At 38.8% G+C, this 14476-nt stretch overlaps 1 long non-coding RNA gene across 2 annotated transcripts; it reads right to left on the reverse strand.

The window, feature by feature from the left end:
* Nucleotides 1-1184: 1184 nt before the first annotated feature.
* LOC103696055 lies at nucleotides 1185-14041 on the reverse strand. 2 transcript variants are annotated; one of them, XR_005509137.1, is made up of 4 exons: nucleotides 13502-14040; nucleotides 12842-12908; nucleotides 12479-12736; nucleotides 1185-1343 (listed from the first exon to the last, which is right to left on the reverse strand). It is a non-coding gene; the product is annotated as an uncharacterized LOC103696055 (long non-coding RNA). The 2 variants fall into 2 exon arrangements; XR_602346.4 differs by having other exon boundaries at nucleotides 1185-12736; nucleotides 13502-14041.
* Between the last annotated feature and the right edge of the window lie 435 nt (nucleotides 14042-14476).

Below are 14476 nucleotides of genomic sequence, written 5' to 3' on the forward strand. Positions count from 1 at the left end.
TATTTTCACGGCATTAGCATCTCCTAAAAACACGAAGATCATCTTTATAGTAACCCATATGTGTGCTTCTTTATATGGTAATCATCAACAAAGATATGAAATTCTGCTACAAAGTGCTTTGATGATCACCAGGATTCCATCAGCAGCTGACTTTGGCCTATTACATGCATTGCCAAAGAATCTATATTATCAAATCCCTTTTTAACTCATCTTTAGTATAATCAATTTCAACTCTATCCCTTCTTGTTTACTGGACATCAACATCACCATCCCCGCTTTACGTGGACAGTGGGGCCCTTCTCACTGCTTAGCATTGGAATCCACCATATCTAGTTGGTTTTACAATCTCCCTTGTTGATGTAAGTAGTCTAACCTTTTTTCCACCTAGCCAAGAATTTCCTAGCCTTCATGTCCGATTGAATACATTCTATGTTAGACCTAGTTTGTTCAATTAACTCGTGTACTTGCATTGACCATTGGTACCCAATCTGAAGCTGAAGTCTTTAACTCTCCTCTTCCTCACTGAAAAGTTTGACTTTTGTTAATTTAAATTGGTTGAGTCTCTTTAACAACAAGATGATAAACTTTATTCTTAGGAAATCAATTTACAATTTTGAAGTGATATGATGCAAAACACATGGAAAACTGATCAGAGTATAGCAGATCAAGCTTTCCTATTACGATCTAGATAGCAGTCTAGCTAGTACTACTAAATGGCGACAAGCTCCTACCAAAGTAAGAGGTGATGACTAATTCAAAGAATTGATGTTTATTAACTCAAGTAACTGCACTTTTTTGAATGACCTTTTTTCTTCGGACGGACTGGAAGAAGCATTAGTTGAAATATTTTAACTACAAAACAGGTACATAAGCACTTGAAGTAACTAAATGCAGAGGTAGTTTCACTAATTTCTCTTAGTGTCCTTAGGTCGAAGATGTTACTATGGGACATGCAACATTTCTTTTGTAGCATATAAGTCTCCTATAATTGTGTTATTTTCCCTACATCATATCAGTCTGGTTGGGGACTGAGGATGGAAGTTCTACTTCATTTGCAAGTTGCAACACTGCACAATGTTCATTTAGGATTCAACATAAGTTTCCTCATGATCCTTCAGCTAAACTGTCTGATAGGCAAGAGAGATTGGGAGTTTGTCAGCTTTATAAACACATACAAGAAGAGATTAGAGCAATCACAGGAATCGGATTCAGTGAATTTCTTTCCTTGAAAGTTGAAACTCTACCAGTTTGCTAAGCACTTGAACATGAACATTTACACTGTTGAGATGCTATCATCTAAATCTGTACTCCAAGAGTTAGCCCTTCAGAATAGACTGCTCCTCCTTGAAGGAACAACATATTGTTAAATAGCAGCAGCAGCAGCAGCAACAACAACAACAATAACAACAGCAGTAGTAATAGTAGTAACAGTAATAAGAACAATAGTAACAATAAGAACAGCAGATAAAAGAATGATAAACAATAACACTAACTTGTTAGCATATGCTGGTGAAGGCAAGTTCTTAAGTACTATTATCAGACCTATTAAAGTATGAATACCATATGAAAGAATGATCACAGGAAGAAAACCAGAACCTTGCAAGAAATTTCTATCTATTTGTCCACATTTTGCCCAATTAGACTTTTATATAATATACCACAATTAATCATTTATATTTCAAATCTAAAAGTGGCTGTACTTGCTTTTTTAGCAAATGGGTTGGTCAGTCAAATAATATTTTGTTTACTGTTTGCTATATCGGACGGTACCAATATGCACCAACCATACCATTCCATACCAGTACATGGTACAGAAGGCGTACTGATACTCGGTACACCGAACCGGATACCGTATCAGGCATACTTACACTGTAATAGGATGGTATTAGTATTGGGGTTCGCTACTAAGATGGCGAACCTCACGTAATGACAAATGAAAAAGCTTATAACACTTATTTTCAGCAGTTTGGCATATCATACTTGTTCTACACTTTGCATGATCTAGAGCAGTTTGCGTACCTTGCTGAAATAGGATTGCTCGTGTTGTACACTTGTTGCTGAAAAGTTTGCAGATACATCACCTGGAATTCTAGCTAGGCAGGGATTCAGCAGACTTCTAGTACATATTAGGTCTTTTGGCCATATATCGCTAACAAAAATCCCATGTTTATATGGATATGCTGTTTATAACTCCGTACACTCTTTTCTTTTTTCACTAAATCATACCAATTCAACTTCGAATAGAACTTACCTCAAATTCTGCAAATTTCAAGAAATTTCGTACAAATTTATGGTCAATTAATACCAATATTTTGCAAGCGATAACCTCATAGCTTAAATTCTTATCAATTAAATTGAGATAATGACATTTACAACAGATATACGAGAACAATACTTGACATCAATTTATTTTGTCAAGAAGCTCATTTGATCTTATTTTATTATCTAACTGACTTTTGTACATCTTAACTGGGTGCAGCTCTCAGGTATCATCTTGAACACACTAAACCTGACAAATGCTAAGTGCACATATAAAGATAAATATATGGCAACATTATTGATTAAAGGAGCTGGCTGATTTGGATGCAATGGACTTCACCAAATTTAAAAATTCTTAATATTTAATTTTTGTACTGATCAAGGTTTGCCATATCGATCGTTATTGTACCGTATAAAACATATCGTATTGTACCGGTACCGAACCGGTATGTAGGCTCGTACTGCACTGACACTCGATATACCTAGTTGTCTCATACCGTACTGCGTACCAATACTATTATAGGATGGTACCAAACGGGGTCCAGTACTGAGACGACAAACCTTGGTACAGACATATGTATCATCCCAATAACAAATTGGTTTGAATGATAAGACCTCTTCAGTCAGAATGTCTAGTGGATATCACCACATATAATGATGTCATATGGTTGTTTTTTGTTCGATGAGCTTTAGATCATTTTATAAATCAGATGCCAACTTCAATGAAGTTTAATGAGTACAAAATAGAAGCTATTATTCATGACAGAAGAGTCTTGGGACTTAAAAGATGATTCCCCAAATCAAATTCAATGTGTAGTAGTTCTTGCATTGTATGATACAAAAAAAATATATTGCTCATGCTGTTTCTTTAAAAGGCTTCTTGCCTATCCTTAACTTCTCATTTATTATATTCATGTGTTAAAGACAATATAATATGCAGTGAAATACAAAACATTTGATATATCGGATCTTAAGGTGAGCAATATACTCCATAGGGATTTCAAGAAGTGGAGCAGAGTTGCAGGTACAATCTTCATTTACACAATTTTTCTACTTCCATTGACTGATTGCATGAAAATAATATCCGAGTATCCCATAACTGAGTATGTAAGGAATAACTTTTTTGGGAGTGAATCCTTTTTACAAGGAATCCTCTGTTTTGCAATATGGAATATTATATTCGAAACTGAGTTATTCAAGTTATCTTAAATGAATATGATCTATAACTCTTCCAAATATCTTTCTAATTGTACAGTCATTTGTTATAACATCTGCAACCAGGAATTCATAATACCGCTGGTTTTAGATTAACAGTATCCCATATTGGGATGAGTTCTATTGGAATCTCAATTGAACAACTTCTTGAACATGAAGATTTGGCTGCTCAGGAGGTCATTCAGTTTCAAGGTGAAGAAATTTTTGTTTCTATGCTCATCATAGAAGTAATTATTCAGCATTACCTTTTCTACTGTAATTGAAAAGGTCTTCGTTCCATATAAGTTGATAGTTGTCTAACTGTCAATCCTTTGGAATGGTGAAATGACATGATGCCTGGCATGATCTAAATTTGATTATAAATATTGTTGCCTGTTTTGGAAAATTAACCTGGTTAACTTTTAAAAGACTAGATCTTCTGAAATTACTTTCTTTATCGGGTACTGCCTAATTGTCAATAAATAGTTGCCATACTATTTTTTCTTCTTAAAAGGATTCAACCAATGTAAATTTACCTCAAATCATCTTTCACAAGATAGAACAGGTTTCTACATCATGGTGTTCTCTCCTACATTAAGCATTACTAGTTTCATTTAATAGCACACTTACACTTCTTGCATGCTCCACATAACAAAAAAATCCCAAAAAAGAACACTAATAGGACATAACTATCAAGCAACATGCAAAGGTTTGTAGTCTGAGGTACCGGACTCCATACTAGTAACATCTTGGTATAGTGTTGGTACTATCCGGTATGAGCATTGGTTTTGTATATCAAAACTTGGTGCGCCCTCAGTACCGCATACTGATTTGGTACTAGTATAGTATGCCCGGTACACACCAATACCTACCGATAGGGCATACCATGCAACATGTTTTATGCTTCTTTGGTTGATGGTTTCTCGTTACACTTCAAAACCAGAAAAACTTCAGCTACTCATGGTTGTTCAAGGTATTATGATAACCAAAAGAATTCAAAGTATTATCCAATTTTCTTAGAATATTTCAATATTCTGTTTGTGAATATTTTATAATGTTGACTAACTAGTTATTGTATTGTAGAGAGAGAGATATTGATCACTACCAATATTGGAGAGCTTATGAGAAATTTTCTCCACTTCTTTGATACCAATAACACATATCTTCCCCTTAAAGCTCTAGATCAACTAGGCCGGTTATGTTTCTCACGACATCATGTGAATATTAGTATATTAGAATTAAGTCAAAAAGGTTGGTTTAGTCAAGAATGGTTCTCCCAGATGCAACAATACAATTTCAAATTTTTTTCTTAAGTAACTCTAGTAGAAGAGGATAAAAGAAGAAAGAAAGGAAGACAAAATTCAGACATTAAGGGTGAAGGTTGTCTATATGGACTGGATGCTTATGCATACAAAATCATATGAATCACAACATACACGAGACATGAAGCATTAGAAATGTTTTAGGATCACTTGCTTTCATCATCCAACAAAAAATCCTGTTTTCTACTTTTCACAGAGCTGAAAGACGAGCTAAGAGTATTTGCTATTGATAACATGCTGATATCATGGAGAAGCATTGAGCAACTCTTGGAAGAGTTTGGTGAGGCATTAAGGAAACAATGCCAGAATAATGTGATTGTATAATATATGGAAGATGCTTCCCAGGTACAGATTCTGTTTTACTAATGTGGAGAGTACACGTTTTTTATTGTAGGTTGCACAAAACTTCATTGATTGGGACATTTTTACTCAAGTGATTAAAAAAAACATGCATGAATACATTCATATAACATGTGAATTTGCATTTAAGGTAAGTACCATGTTAGTTTCTAAAGTTCCAATTCACTTGAATCTTTGTCTTATTAGATAAAGCAAGAAAACTTTCTCATCTTCGTCCTCAGGAAAGATTCTTCATAATAAAAATCAGCCTTTACATAAAGGAGTTTCAACATCTAAACTCGTGCTTGTCTTGATCCATCACCACTGGTCTAATAATAACAGGGACTGAAGTCAATCAATAATGAGGTCTAACAAGACAAAAGCTACACCAATACAGCATTTTTGCAACATTTCCAAAATCCAAGTAGCAAAGTTCTCATCCATATCAACCTCACATACTGAACCTGGTGGCATTAATACATCTGGATGAAGCATAGCTCTCCACAAATGATCCTACAAAAACTTCCCAAATTCAAACATATGCATGTTTCAGTTCTCCATTCTATCATTCAGAACACTTTCTGAGTATTCCCAGATGTTTTTCAAAAAGCTGATGCAGTGAACACATTTAGTGTTGAAACCATCCCAAAGAAGGAACCGTAAACACCACATTGAAACTTAAATTTATCCCCTCTTTCACTGACCTATATACAACTCTCCACGGGTCCACCTAATGATATCCTAAATTTCCCATACCCTTGGTTGAAAATAATGTGATGTCAGTCAAGCCAGAAAGGGTTGGCTGAGGGAAGGCATCCCCACAACAAATTGTTATTAAGCCGACCAACCCATGCACATTTCAACCTTTAAATAATTAGAACAAGAAAAAGCCACACGAATAAGCTAGTCATACAATAACATCTGATAGGTGCGCCTAACCACAAGAGGAACACTAATGTACTTGAGGGTCTCACTTACAGCCTTCTAGCATACAACAATCTCTTATACTTCCACAATATTTATTTTTGTTTGAATGTTAAATTCAGTAAATCAATACTCTGACCCAGCAATATTAGCTCTTCACTAGAATGACATACTTAGTACATCAAAAAATAGCCAGAATTGTTCAACTCTACCTCAGCAAGATTAAAAGTGTTGGTCACATATTCTATAATGTTAGGTTAAGAATGATATCCCAGTGAGAAGGACAGAAGACAAGAGCTAGCTAATAGATAGGGAGAGAGATGATAAAGAAGCGTGGTGGATCAGGGCACATCAGAACATGCTGTCCTCAGAGAACATACACCGCAAAAGGTGCAAAAACTTCTGGTAGATTTCCTCAAGATATAATGATTTTTCTTTCCTGTGATAGTGCACTTTACTTGAGAAGTTGATCCAGACTGCATGAAGCAGTTACTTCCAAGAAGGGGAAATAATTGCTGGTAGAAGATGAAAAGAAAAAGAACCAGGGCTCTATTATCTTTTTATAAGAAACTCTCAAAGAATATCTTCATCGCATTGTGCTCGAAAACAATAACTTGGGAAATAAAAAGATTCCATCCTAATGTCTTAGCACCCATACTTCAATAGGCATAGAGATAGATGCCGGACATTGGTGCAAGGGAAGACCAAGAAGGAAAAACAAGAACATGCCCAAAAAGAAAAGGAAGAAGAAGAATAAGAAGACCAAATCATAAAATAAGAAAAATCTGAAAATGACAACAACTTAAAGAATATGAAAAAACAACCTTTTTTGACTGTAAAAATAACTAAAACAAGTTTTAAAATCTCTATATTTTAAAATTGGTAAAAAAAATAGATGGCATTATATACCATGTTTTCAATGATATATTCATTTCAGACATGAACCTGCATTTTGTTATATGTTGTTTGATTTATGAGATAAATTTTCAAGATGAAGATTTCAAGATTTCCAAACTTTTGGAGTCCTTTTTGAGGAAGTCTTGTGTCCTTGTTCTCTATCACAAAGTTTAGGCCCACATTGGATAGAGACTTCTCCTAAAGCCTCCACACATAAAGGGGAGGGAACTCGAGCAATATGGAGGCTTAGGGAGTACGCGCCGAGACAAGCCATGCCGCACTGTGCTTTGCTGCAATTGTGGGTGCAGGTTTGGGTTATGCATGCCTAAGACCCTATCTTTTATCACCATTAGTGAATATTAATTCTCTTTATCATGTTTTTGATTGTTTATGACCATTGGGTAGGTGTTAATAGGTTTTTGACTGTTGGGGTGCCATTACTCTATTGTGTTAATAGGTCCTTATATCATTAAGCACTTGGGAATGTTACAGATCCCTGGACTTCTTTACACAGGACAGGCCTTAGGCAGAGGACATATAGAGACACACCTAACACTGAGTTTTTCTCCACTATTCTATCTTTTCTTGGGTAAAGGTGCATCAATGCGAGTTACTAAGGATCTAATGGTGTGCCAGTATTACCCGTGCAGATCAGGTCCATTGTATCTCATAGAGAAGCTGAGCCAAAAACCAATGCTTGGGGATGTGGCCAGAACTTGTCTAACAGTAGTGCCCAACACACCTTGGCTCCTACATATTTCTCATCTGTTTTCTGCTGTGCAGCAAAGCTGGTACACTGTGGTACACACCATGGTGTACACTGCCACACACCTCAACATACTCTCGGTTTGTCCTTGCCTTTAGAGACCTACATTAGCTATTCTTAGCAATTTTTCTTTACAATCTTACAGACGTTTATGGTTTACCTGCTTTGCTTTTTGTTATTATGGCTTTTGTGGGGGAGGAAAATTCCTCTAGGCCTGACAGATTTGGAGGCCAATTATTTAAGAGGTGGCAGGTGTAGAATGGAGTTTTGGCTGACCACTCTTAACTTGTCTTATATCATCTCTGAAGATCCTCCCACCAGAGATGATCCAAATTGACATATTCTCTTGCTACAAATGCATACCTAAGAGATGATTATTTTTGCCATGGTAGGATATTGAGTGCTTTATCTAGGCCATCTATGACATCTTCTATTCTACCAAATCCTTACAAGATCTTGATCTTCTTTAAAAAAATAAATATTGAAAAGAGAACATCTGAATGCAAAAATACATTGTAAGCAAGTACTTTGACTACAAAATGGTAGATGGAGATTTGTCCTAGACCAAGTCCATGAAATCTAGAACCTCACCCAAGGCAATATTGCAAATAAGATATCACTGGGTGAATGCCTCCAAGTGCCTGCTCTTATTGACAAGCTTCCACCAGATGACCTCTTGGTATTATTGCTAATAGGGAGAGTTACCCCAGATGACCTCTTGGCATCATTTTAAATTGAAGTGAAGCAGACAAAAATGGATAAATAGTGATCTGAAAATGAAATGGCTGATAAGGTCAATCTAGTGGAGAACCAAAAACCAAGACAAAGGCCACCCAAAAGAAATAAAAGAATGCACACTAACCCAACACTAGGACTCAAAAGGACCAAATTAAGAGGGTATACTATGTTTGTGGAAAGTGTAGCCACTTCGCTAAATAATGTTGCCATAGGAAGGATAAGAAGGGTGATGCCCAAGCAACTAGAACCCATACGGCTCAAGCAAATGTTGTGACCACCATTGCTAGCCATGCTAGCATCAATGATGGGGTTATAACAATTTGTCCTAAAAAAAAATCTGGTTGAATCATCTAATGATTGGTGGATTGTTATAGGCAAGGTATGCTGTACCAGCCCGAACCAGATGGTACAGAGCATACCGTACTGTACTGATTCGGTACCGGTATTTGATACAGGTGGCGTACCGACACTCAGTACGCCAAAAAAATTCTGTACCATACCGTACCGACACTGTGCTAATGTGGCGCCGGTACGGGGTCCAGTACGAGATCCGGTACCAAAAAAACGAATCTTGGTTATAGGTGCAAGTGTTCACATCATTTCTAGTCACTCTTTATGTGAACTACTAGGGTACTGAAGAAAGGGGCATGGGGGCAGAGAACTCAAGTGTTGCAAAGGTGGTGGAAGAAGGAATGAGTGGACCTAAAGATCACTTTTAGAAGGATCCTATCCAAGGTTCACCGTCTCGTTGGATATAAGTTTATGATAATCATAATAAAGTCAATTGTTCTACTGCTGTTCATATTAAATGTTTTTATTTGTGTCACGAAAGTTTGAGACATGTGAACAAAATTACCTTAAAGGATGATGACTATGGAATTCATACCCACATCATATATGGATATGAGTAAGAAATGTCATCTGTTGAGGCTAAACAAATTTGGAAAGAGATTCTGAGTTGCTAGAGCTGACACACTAAGATATGATATGAATAATACCTTAAGCAGAGGAGGGAAAAGGTACTTTATATCTTTATAGATGATGCTTCCAAATACTATGATATTCAAGGTACGCTGTACCAACCTGTACTGAACGATGTAGAGTGTACCGTACCATACCAATTCGGTACCAGTATTCGATACTGGCGGCGTATCGACATTCGGTGTACCCAAAAACTCCGTACCATACCATACCAATATTGTGGTAGTGTGGCATCGGTACGGAATCCGATACTAAGACGGCGAATATTGACTATGTGTTTTTGATAAGAAAAACATAGAACCTTGAAAAATTCAAAATTTATAAATTAGAGGTGGAGAATTGGTCAGATAAGAGAATCAAAATCTTGAGACCCCACAGGGAAGGAGATTATACCTTAACTTATATGTTCTCATTTTGTGAGAAGATGGGTATAAACCATGAAATAACTCATCCTTTTCGACCCCAACCCAATAAGATGGCAGAGTGGAATAGGATATTTCTTGACATCCTTAATGCCATGTTAGCTAATTTTGGCCTACCCAACAACTTGTGGGTGGTAGCTTTGTTAATGGCCTATCACATATTAAATTATGCCCCCTGTAAAACCTCTGATAAAGTTTCCTATTGATTATCGAAGTGTCATAAATTAAAATTTGACTTCTTTATAGTCTGTTGGTGGGGTTCCATCCACCAAAAGAGGAAGTTGAGCCCTAAAATAATGGAATGTATGTTCTTAGCCTATCCCAAAATAGCATAATTTATACATTTTTAGTAATCAAACCAGAAGTTAGTGGCTTTGATTCTGATACAATCATCTTGAGAATATATTTGCTATAAACAATAAGACCGAAAGCCTACCTATCAAAAATAATTCTTCCATACCCTCTAGCAGTAATACTATAGACCAAGGTCTGTTGTCAACTGAGGAAAAAAATGATATGGAGTTTGACCTTTTCCCATATCCTTCCCTGGTCGATCGATTTGACCAAGCCCTACAGTTGGTTATTCGTCCCAGCTAATCTCCAATCCCTATAATTGGCGAAGCAAGCAGAGTCACAGGCAAAGGTAGGTGAATCATGCTCTAAAGGTAAGACAAACCTGTCATGAAGTACAAGGAGAATTCGGTGGGCTCAAGAACAAGGTAAGACAGAGAAGAAGCTAGTATCAAGTTCGGAAAGAGACCCGAAAAATATGTGTTGTCCAACGCACACAGGTAGGAAGGGACTATTCTAGCTGAGAGCTCTGGTTGAACGGACACTGCTGGACTGATGACCCTTCTGTGCGCTTGCTAGACTAGGCCCCGTATCGGTTGCCCGGGGGTACGGGTCGATACGGCCTCGTGTCGTGTAGTACCGACACAGTAGAGACGGGGGAGAGGGAGAACAAGAGAGAGAAAAAAAGAGAGAGAAGGGCAGAGAGGGAGGGGGAGAGGAAGAAAGAGAGAAGCCAGTCGGAAAGCCTCCATACGGAGGAGGAGGCCGGAGAGACTTCAACTTAAAATCCGCAAAAATAAAAGCGCCCCCCTCCGGGCCCCTATTTCGAATGAAACAGGAGACAGAAGCGGAGCCCCACCTCAGCATCTCCCCGGCCTCCGCCTCCTCCACGCAGAGGCTCTCCGGCCTCTACTGGTCGGCCTCTCTTCCTTCCTCTCCCTTTCCCTCTCTTTCCTGCTCTCTCTTTTTCTCTTTTTTCTTCTCTTTCTCCCCTTCCGACGACAGCGTCTCGATATCAATGTCGGAACCATTCCGGTCTGCCTCCGGTACGACTCGGGATGCTCCGAATCGGACGGTTTGGGATGGTTCCGCAGACCTTGCTATAGATAATTATGAAGCAATTACACTCAAACTCAGGAGAAGTAAAAGAGGTAGAATTGAGGAAAACCCAAGTGAAACAAAGAAGTAATCTAATTAAAGTTATCATTTGGAATACAATAACGGATCTTTATTTTGGTGATTTGAATTTTCTCACCATACTCCTCATTAGCCTTGTTCCTATCCAGACGAAAATGTTTTATCTTTAGAAAAAACTAAACCTCAAAAGTCAATAGAGTGAAGCTTTCATATATGGTCCGTAGAACCGTCCCGAACCGGACGGTTCGGGGCATATGGAGCCATACCGGCGGCGGACCAGAACGATTCTGGCAACTGAAATGAAAAACCGTCGACGGAGAGAGAGAAAGAGAATGAAAGAGAGAAAAGGAGAGAGAGAGCGAGTGGAGGGAGCGGGAGGGAGAGAAAGGAAGAGAGGGAGGGAGGTGTAGGGCGGCCGACAGAGGATCCCGGAGGCCGGCGAGCAGCTCGGAGAAGGAGGAGGAGGGGCTCGACCTATGGGTCTCCTGTTTCGTTCGAAACAAGGGTCCCAGAAGGGGCTCCATTTTAATTTAGCGATTTTTAAGTGAAGTCGGTAAAATGGAGACCTCTTTTTAGTTTGGCAATTTTAAGTGAAGTCGAAAAGCGATTTGCCGACTTTACTTAAAAATCGCCAAATTAAAAAGAGCCCCCATTCGGGACCCCTATTTCGAATGAAATAGGGGACCCAGAGGCAAAACCCCTCCTCTTCCTCCTCCGCATAGCTCGTCAGCCTCTGCCAGCTCTCTACCAGCCTCCGCCACTCTCCTTCTCTCTCCTTCCTCTCTCCCCCTTCTCTCTCTCTTTTTCTCTCTCTCGTTCTCCCTATCTCCTACCTCCTCTACTATGTCGGTAAGGGCCCGGCACGGAATGGTACAGGGGCATGCCGACCAGTATCGTCGGGCAACCGGTCCAGACTCCGGTTCCAGCACAGTAGACTTTACTTTCATGAACATGTTCTCTATACACTTAAAAAAATATAAAAGAGCAGTGGCAATCGATAAGAAGGCCAAAAATATGGAGAAAGTGTAAGCTTGATATTGCCATGAGTAAACAACTAATGCCAAATATAGGAGGGGGTCAACAAGTGGGCATCATTAAAGCAACTACAGCATTTAAAAGCATAATAGCATCTAGATACATGCCTTCATCTAATACATAATTCATTTTGTTAAACCCTTTAGATGGCTATAAAGAAAGAAATAACTTACAAGATTATTCGCCACGGTATTTCATGAGAAAGAACTTGCAGACTTTTAAGGCCATGATTGGTAGCAACCTGGGTTAGCTATCCCTAACCAACACTAAATGCTCCAAGATTCCTTTATCCTTGGAAAAAGCCCTATTTTGTTGAACTTTTGGGGTTAGCAACATAAGTTGAGGAAAAAGATGATATGTATGATGGACAAGAGAGGGTGGTGGAGTAAATAGGGGGTTAATATCATTTCAACTCCTCCCCCGGGCATCCCCTGCAAGATGATATCAACCTGGTTAAAACAATTTTCTGGTGTTGACTGACTAATTTTAACCCATGTAAAAAGTGCCCTTTTTGGGGAGTTAGCATGATAACCTACCTGTAACCCTTGCATAACCTGCAACCGAACACTGCCTCTGCTATGTGGCTATAGGAGAAATGTCCACCTAATAGAGTAAAAAAAAATAAGGGTCCATAATGAAAGTTAATGGCTATAAAAACAAGATATTATGTATCGTTAGCCTTTCCCCATGGATGCCATTTTTTTACAGAAATTCTATAATTTCAACTATTTTAACATTATTAAAACTTCAAAGATGTTCTTCAAGAGAATAGAAGCAAAAAATGAAGTGCAGCTCTGCAGTGAACTCAAATCATATTTCACTTCAACATAGTTTCTAATAACATTTGGTTCATCAATGCCGCAAACAAACCTCGATTTTCCACCCTTAAGTAGATAAACAATTTACGACAATGCCTTCCACGATGCACCTGATCAGATACAATATTTATTGAGGAATAAATAAAATTCATTCTTTAGCCTCTCATGACCATCAATAGGTGAAGAATTTCGAAATTAAATAAATTATGCACGGTAATTGAAAAAAAAAGTCCAAGTGACAGAGCAAGCATGCCCAAAAAGCGAAAGCAGATTCGAGGAAAAATACTGGAGCGCAACAGATTCGATGCTCGAACAAAAAAATACAATTCATTCGGGAAAATCAAAGCTGGTGTGCTAATTATCGAGCAATGCACTCACCTAAGAAATTTCGAATCAAACTATGTAGCAAGAGATTCAACTGCGCAACATCGAGATAAAAAGGAATGTATTGCTCCATCCACCAAAGAAAAAAATACTTCACAACCCAATCCATCTCTGCAGGAGAAAGAGATATTTCGATCAAATGCGGAATCGGACTAGAGACGTCCCAAGGCGCCGCCTTTCGGGGACAGGCGAGGCCGTAGAAGAACTAGACGACTCGAAGGGCCGATTGTTTTGTGAGGGTTTCGAGCGCGGCCACCTGCTCGCCGCCGGCCCTCATGGAGAAGGTGATGGAGGCGGCAGCGCCGGAGGAGACGGAGGTAAGTGGCCTCAGCAGCGTGATACGCTGATGATGCTGCTCTTTTTTTTCTCCTTTTTTTTCTTCTGCAAACGATGGCTCATACACCTCCCGTCAAATACATCAGAAAAAAATAAATAATAAATCTTGAAACACTCTAAGCAGCTCCATCCGAGAATTTTTTCATAATAGTCCGCTATATACAAAGCCACTTCATTGACCTTCTAGTAAACATACTTGGCCTACAAGGCAACATCTTCACCTAGCATGCCCCCCGAATATTTCGGAGTAGCGGATGGCACGCTCACCTATACCGTCGGTGCCTCCTGATCCAATTGATTACCGTATCTAAGTCATCCTAAAGCAGGACTACACTGGCCCGCAAAACATGCCAGGCTTGACACAGATCATGCCAAGTTGCCCTCAACTTCGCCCTAGGAACAAAAATATCAAAGATCTAGCACCCACCAGCAATAACCACCCTAGAGTTCGAGCCTCTGATCATGAAGCCTGCACCACCTCTTATGCCACAATACAACACGCATCCATCAAAATTGACATTGAGGAAACTCGGTGGTGGAGGCTCCTAGGTGAAAAACACTATCTGTGGCGCTACAAGAGCAGATGTAGAGTTTCAGATGCCCCAAGTTGTCAAGAGCCTGTCTGATGGACCT

The sequence above is a fragment of the Phoenix dactylifera genome, unplaced genomic scaffold (genome assembly GCF_009389715.1).
Source record: "Phoenix dactylifera cultivar Barhee BC4 unplaced genomic scaffold, palm_55x_up_171113_PBpolish2nd_filt_p 000805F, whole genome shotgun sequence".
NCBI classification, from domain to species: domain Eukaryota; kingdom Viridiplantae; phylum Streptophyta; class Magnoliopsida; order Arecales; family Arecaceae; genus Phoenix; species Phoenix dactylifera.